General features: G+C 54.8%; 1 long non-coding RNA gene across 2 annotated transcripts; it reads left to right on the top strand.

Moving 5' to 3' along the window:
* Positions 1–471: 471 nt before the first annotated feature.
* On the top strand, positions 472–6,508 carry LOC144933680 (uncharacterized). 2 transcript variants are annotated; one of them, XR_013637077.1, is made up of 4 exons: positions 472–751; positions 1,158–1,335; positions 5,944–6,052; positions 6,227–6,508. It is a non-coding gene; the product is annotated as an uncharacterized LOC144933680 (long non-coding RNA). The 2 variants fall into 2 exon arrangements; XR_013637076.1 differs by lacking the exon at positions 472–751 and having other exon boundaries at positions 1,079–1,335.
* Positions 6,509–7,393: the final 885 nt, after the last annotated feature.

Here is a 7,393-nt window from a genome sequence, read left to right as displayed (position 1 = left end):
GGCCACCACCGCGCCCGGCCCCGTGACCTCCGCCCCATTCCTTCCCAGTGTCGATGTTCGCACGACGCATCACGGCGCGTGTAAGGCGGAGTCGACCTAGGGGAGGCCCCAGCACCGGTTACAAATATTCGCCACTCATCGTGGGGTCGTGAGCGGCTATTGAACCCGGATGGCCGGGTTCATAACGCAGTGCGCGAACCACTACCCACACCCCCGTCCTCCAAACACCACCAGCAGCAGCCTGGTTCTACCTAACAGCTGTCCACGCGGGCACAGAGAGAGCCAAGGGAAGACAACGCGTCCCTGTAGCCAGCCAGCCAGCCCCTGTAAACTGGAAAGCGTTCTGTTAAAAACCAAACTTTAGCACAAAAAAAACGTGAGTGTAAACAAAGCCATAGAGGCCCTCTCTGGCAGGGAGGCAGCGATCCGCTTTCATAACATTTCCCGGAAAGAGGCCGCAGCAGCTGCCGTGCGCGCGATAGGCGAACCCGGCATGGTCCTCCTCCCCCCCCCCGCCTGTGACCCCTTCGCTCTCCGCCAACCCGCACGGCCAGAATCCACCAAACCCCGACTCCGACTCCCCCCCACTCCTCTTCCTCCTCCTCACTCGCGTCCCCGACTCACACCGACCTCTCACCCTCTGTTTGCGAGCGCCTATGAATGTCGGCAGGGCACAGGAGGGGGTGGAGTGGCCAGCACCACGCCCGGCCGCCTTTGTCTCCCCAGTGGCGATGTTTACACACCGCACCAGGTAATCAGTTGAGGCCGAGTCGACTTAGGGGAGACACAGGATCCGTTCAGATATTGGTCGCTGGTGTTGGTGGCCGTGAGCGGGAATCGAACTCGGGTCGCCGGGTTCGTTACCCAGCGTAGCGCTGACCGCTGCGTCACACACAGAGACACACACACAGACACACACACAGACACACAGACACACAGACACACACACACAGAGACACACACAGTTGTATTTTTCTCAATGTCCAAATGTTGGAATTTTCTCTCCGAATTATTTAATTCCGCAGGGAAACAAATAATTAAAGCAGGCTTCGCTTGAACAACAACAGCACACGTCACCACCTTTACCCGCAACATCTCCCCGCGTCTCTTCCTCCTCCTCATCCTCTTCCTGTCGCTGCTTCTCGGCGTCGTTTCAGATCGCGATGGGATTTCACTTTTGTTGTTTAGCGTTGGATTCCCCCGCCCCGCCCCCCCATTCTGTGGATTCCAACTGTGACGTCAGCACCACGTGCTATCCACCGCGCAGCGAGCAGTGCACCGCTATGTGAGGCAGAGAACGGCTCTGGGAGTGGACGTCACAGGGCTGCTTCCGAGGTACCCACACGTGCCCCCCTCCCCGACCCCCACCCTCCCGACCCACAGCAAGTGATAGATGAAGGTTGTATTTATTTATTCATGTCCGCGGGCAGGGCTCTACTCTTTCGGTGCAGATGGTGCCACTCGTTGCTCGCTCTGCAAGCGCGTGCTCTCCGCATGGCGATCAATCACGCGCGAGGGTTGTCGTCTTCTATAATCCTCTAAGAGTTGTAATGGGATGAGACGTTGTGGGTGTTGTTGTTGTTCTTCCCCTCTGCGCGTGTGTGGTCTGTGTGGTGTGTGTGGTGTGTGTGGTGTGTGTGGGGTATGTGGTGTGTGTGTGTGGTGTGTATGGTTTGTGTGTGTGGTGTGTGTGTGGTGTGTGTGTGGTGTGTGTGGTGTGTGTGGGGTGTGTGTGGTGTGTATGGTTTGTGTGTGTGGTGTGTGTGTGGTGTGTGTGTGATGTGTGTGGTGTGTGTGTGGTGTGTGTGTGGTGTGTGTGGTGTGTCTGGTGTGAGTGTGTGTGGTGTGTGGTGTGTGTGGTATGTGTGGTGTGTGTGTGGTGTGTGTGGTGTGTGTGTGGTGTGAGTGTGTGTGGTGTGTGGTGTGTGTGGTATGTGTGGAGTGTGTGTGGTGTGTGTGGTGTGTGTGGTGTGTGTGTGTGGTGTGTGTGTGGTGTGTGTGTGGTGTATGTGGTGTGTGTGTGGTGTGTGTGTGTGTGGTGTGTGTGTGTGGTGTGTGTGTGGTGTGAGTGTGTGTGGTGTGTGTGTGGTGTGAGTGTGTGTGGTGTGTGTGTGTGGTGTGTGTGTGGTGTGAGTGTGTGTGTGGTGTGAGTGTGTGGTGTGAGTGTGTGTGTGGTGTGTGTGTGTGGTGTGTGTGTGGTGTGAGTGTGTGTGGTGTGTGAAGACTCCGGTGACGGGCCGAGTCCACCACCGCGTCACGTGGTGCCGCGTCAAACGCACCGCCACGACATCGCGCGCGAGCGGGGGGGGGGCACAACAGCGGCCACTTCTGCAAAAAAACAAGTGACGACGACGCCAGGTCACGATCATGGGCCACGCGACCCACGAACCAGCAGCACCAGCTGCTGCACGAGCAGCTGGTGCAGCAGCTGCTGCTGTAGCTGCAGCCGCCTTCCGCTAAGGCAGCGAGGGCCGAGGTGGCACGCGCTCTTCGACCGTCGGCGTGCGTGGATCGCGGGGCGCGTTGCGCAATGCACTACCACTATCACTAACCACTATCCCTAGCCCTATCACTAGCACGGGCACTATCACTAACCCCATCACTCGCCCTAGACCTAACCCTCACCACCACCACCACTCTAAGTTTGCGGGGTCATTTCTCAAATACCTGGATGGCAAATTTGCACCATGACGCCGGCACGCCGTGGGCCTCTCTCCCTCCTGGCGTCACGTGATCTTTAACGTCCATTGCGATGCAGACGGCGCCGCGTTCTTGTCCGGTTAACACAGCCGCAGTATTCACCAGGGCGGCCGCCCTCCCTCTGGGATCGTCCCATGGACATCGGTCGGCAGCAAAGCGGCGGACGCGCTACCGCGGAGCCACGTGACATCGATCCCTCCCCACCCGTCCCTCACATTAATCATCATCATTGATCATCATCATCATCAGCCGGCGGCGACGGGAACGCAGCCTCCCCCAGTCTGGGACAGACGCTTGGTCATCGATAGATGTTTCATTTTGTAAATTAATTCGCGTAATTAATAAGCCGCCCTTTGCCATGCCCTCGTTAGGCACTCACGCGTGCCGAGTCGGCAGTGGAACACCGCAGCCCCCCCAACTCTCTCTCTCTCGCCCTGGGCTGCCTCTGTGCCCGCAGCCCCAGAGGGTCACGAGGTCACGAGGCGGCACGGTCATTATGACTCTGCCCTCTGTTGGGTTCCCCACGCCGTGGCGCCCTATTGTTGTCGGGGGTTGGTTCTGCAATTGTGGCTGCTGCCTGCCCAGAGTCTCGCTTCGTTGTTTCGTGTCAATATTTTCATTCGTTCATAATAGAGGGTTTTTTGGGGGGTTAGATCTCGTAAATAGATACATGTTGGGTCGTTAGAACCCGCCACCACCCGACGCAGCCAACTAGTAAGGGTCGTCACGTAAACAGAACGTGGCCAATTCGTCACTAGTACAGCAACACCGGTGTGTTGGAGAGCCAAGCCACAACATTTACAATCGGAGTACGACGTTTCGCCAGTAATTACAACTAGCTTCATCAGGCGACAGCCAGATTTGTGGAGAAGTCCACCTGTTTCGTTCCTTATATAGAGGCGTAGATGTCGGGTGGTGGCGGGTTTAACGACACATTTTAACGACACATTTATATATTTACGCGATTTAACCCAAAAACCTCCATCATGGATGATATTGGTCGCGAAAGTCTACTGCCTGTTAAACTTGTCATTGGCTCTCAACGACTCCGTGGGCTCCTGCGTGTGTTAGACTCTCGGCTCTATTAGGGGGTAGCGTTGGTGTAGTGGTTAGCGCACCGCGCTACGAACCCGGCCGCCCGAGTGAAGATCATCTGAACTGGCCATGGTCCTCCCTTCGATCGACTCAGCCTCAAATTAGTACAGTACCTGGTGCGATGGGTACACATTGCCACTAGGGAGACAAAGGTGGCCGGGCGTGGCGCTGTCTGTGTTATATGCTCTATTATATAACACCGTTCTACGTTCTGCAGCTCTGGCTGATGCACCTTTGTGTTTTATAGCCCTGCAGGCTACTCAGCACCTCTGCCACCACAGATGATGTCTTCAGATGTCTGACGCTGCGTACGCCTGGAATAACTCGTGATATGGTTACGGGTTTTCTTTCCTTACTGTTGGACTTTTACTCTTGATTGATGTTATTTTCTCGTGTTGTCATTACATTTCAATTTTGTTCATTGTTGGGTTTCATGGATTTATTTTCATTGTCGTATATTTCACTGAAGGCTGTGCATTCTTTACTTTATGTAAATTATTTGTGTGTGATTGTGAGTTGGTGTGAGAGATTGTGAGTTTGTGTGTGTGATTGTGGTTTTGTGTGTGTGATTGTGGGTTCGTGTGCGTGACTGTGAGTTGGTGTGTTGTGTGATTGTGAGTTGTTGTTGTTGGTTGTTGTTGTTGTTGGGATTATCTGCAACTTGGAAAAATGTTATTTTTGGTTTCTCCATGAAATGCTTTTCAAAATGTTTTAATGATGCTTGTTGGTGCCGTCTGTGCCGAAAATGATTGGTGTCGTTTTTGGCCATCATTCGTGATTTGATGTTATTTTGTTATTTTGGGGGCTTTGCTCGTGTTACTATGAATTACTAATCTGAAGTCAACTTTCTTGACATATGGCTAGACTAATCCCTGTCATAGGAACGTGGAGTTGCCCAGCCTGGTCCGAGACTGCCAAAAGAAGGGGGCTCAATTCCACTCGAACTGGAGCAGGGAGACGCTTGGACTAGACTCTAAGAAGTGTGTCGAGGAAGGCCTCGCCTCGTCCGTGCATGACGTTACATCCGGAGGCCCTGATGAATTTTAGGCAAATCTGTCGCGGGTGTTTGTGTGTGCGTGCGTGTTGGGTGTAAAGCGCAGCGCAGGGATAGGATCCGCACACTTGAGGGGAGGGCACTTCAACCCAAGTGGATTATCGGCAAATTAATTATGATCCATTTAACCGCCTGCTTTGTTGCATCTTATATCACGACTGTATTCTGATTAAAGTGGAAAACAATGAAACCAAAATGTAATATTTGGTGGCGAGATGTTAACCACCTCGCCTGGTGTACAGGAGGTCGTGGGTTAGATCCCAACCCTGACGCCTGCTGTTGTATATTTGGAGTTTGCGTGTCTCTCTCCCCGTGGTCGCGTGGATTTTTCTCCGGCTCCTCCGTTTTTTCCGCTCCACATTGAGAAACGCGCGTGTCGAGTATTTGGCTGCTATAAATGTCCGCACGATAAGCCACTTTGTTGAGCTTCCATTTGTGATCGCCAGGTCGCGTCTGAAAAAGAGCGAAATAGCTCAGTGGACATTAGCTGGTAAAAAAAATAGTTTACATATAAAATAGTTTACGTATTTTTTTTTAAATATGACGCGATCTGTGTGCAGTCACAGGTGACCTCGAGAGCCGCCGGTTAAATCGCAGCCAGTGGCTGAGACCCAGAATTTGGACGTGGCGTCTGAGTGGCTCAGGTGCGGCGATGTGACGCAGCCATTGCGGAGCCGAGAAGCCACGCGGGAACCCCTCAGTAGTTTTGTCTGAGTGTGTCCTTCATTTTCCTTCGGCGCTCGTAATTACACGGGCGGCCTCGTTACATTCAATTTTCACCGGGCCGAGTAGTCACGTGGTGGGCCGTTCCGGCCCTCCATGCCGTGCGCGCCGGAATTATCGATCGCGGAGGGTGTTCTTCTTCTTCCTCTTCTTCCGTGTGGCCGATGTAGGTGCACAGCAACCACTGCAATGTCACACCCAGGTGGTCAAGCCCAGATAACCGCGCCAGGAGCAGCGGAGTGTAGCGCTGTGATGTCTCCTTCTTTGCATTTGTGAATCGGGCACTATTCGTTGTACGGTGTCTGTTCTGGATGACCACAGTCGCGCACGACCGGAGAGTTTTTAGTTGTCCATTTGTGCATCATCATCAGGTATCCGCATGTGCTGCAGCCATGGTTTGCGCAGTGGATGTTGGTTGAGGGTGGACCACGAGCAGCTTCGTGGAGGGACGAATCCACGCGCGCCGTCGACACGACACAGGTTTCCGCCGTGGCACAGAGGCGCGCGAGATGGCACCTCCCCTTGCACGTGTGTGACACTCACTCAACCGAAACGTGCTTTTGAAAAAAGAAGTTGACAATTTCGTTCGGCCTGTATGTCTTGTTGTTGATTGCTTTGTGTGTGCGTTGTACGAATCTCGATCGGCGCGTGCAGGGAGGAAGAGGCAAGCGTGGATATATCCGCGCTCGTCGGTGCTCGGAGTGTTGGGGGATAGCTGGGGGAGAGTTGGGGGAGAGCTGGGTTAGTGTTGGTGCCGCAGCGTTTGAGGGCGCGATCGCGCCGCGGGATGAGAGACCGAGGCCCAGGGCCTTGGCGGCCACCGTCAGGGCCATCAGGGCCGGGTTTCTTGCATCGCCTTCCCACACGCAGCCTGATCGCTGATCTCGCTTTCTTCGCATGTAATATTCAACTTGAAAATAAAAAGTGATAAAGCCGCTGCTGTGTTTGTGTCTCTGTGCCACCCCCGCGCGATTCCGACCCTCGCTGCAAACGTCCTCCCCGCTGCGCAGGAAAGGCAACACGCCGCCGGCCGCAAGCTGGGGCCATTTGCGCCCCAGTCTTCCCGAGTCGTTCTTCCCCTCGAGTCGTCTCTGCCGACGTGAGGGCCCTCGCTTCCAAGCTCTCTCCGGCCTCTCCGATCGCGGCTTTCCTCTTCTTTCTTGTCGAATGCCTCCCCACTTCGCTTCGGGCTGTCGAGCATCGCCCCGCGTGCTTCTGCCTCTTGGTCTTTCTGTGTCTTAGACAAAACAAAAACAGAAACGCTTTGTTGCGGCGCTCAAACCAGCGTGGGGTGGTCCTCATTTTGTTACCACAGCCCTGAGCCAGCTGTGAAAACACCACATTCCTATGGCAGGGCCCGTCTTGCACGCTACTGTATTTCAAAATCGGAACGTGATTGGGATCGTGAACCCATGCGCGCGGAGTTCTCCGTGCGCGAATGCCTCGTGGCTCTCTGTTCGCGTTTCCTCCTGCGCACAAACACACCGCTGGACAGCCCAGAGCAGCAGCCTTGCCTCCCGACAGAGGCATTCCCATCGCACCGTAGACGTCGCTGCATCTTCAAAGTAAAACAACAACAGCAACAACAGCGGCTTCCCGCTGCTCGCTCTTCAGCCCGCGGGCTCCTCTCCCGTGCTCTCCACGGTGCCGCTGAGTGGGCCAGCTGCAGTCTCCCCGCCCCCCCCCCACTGCGGTCCTGTCTGTGCCCGGAGGGGCGCGTTGTCGACGTCGCTCACAATAAGAAACTCTCCCACCCTTTACGGCCACGGTGGCATTTTAACGGCCGAGACAACTCACCGACAGAGTGCTCGTTGGCGAGTC

This window comes from Lampetra fluviatilis, chromosome 7 (assembly GCF_964198595.1).
Source record: "Lampetra fluviatilis chromosome 7, kcLamFluv1.1, whole genome shotgun sequence".
NCBI classification, from domain to species: domain Eukaryota; kingdom Metazoa; phylum Chordata; class Hyperoartia; order Petromyzontiformes; family Petromyzontidae; genus Lampetra; species Lampetra fluviatilis.
The sequence above is the reverse complement of the archived record's forward strand: the minus strand, read 5'-3'. Positions and strand labels throughout refer to the sequence as shown.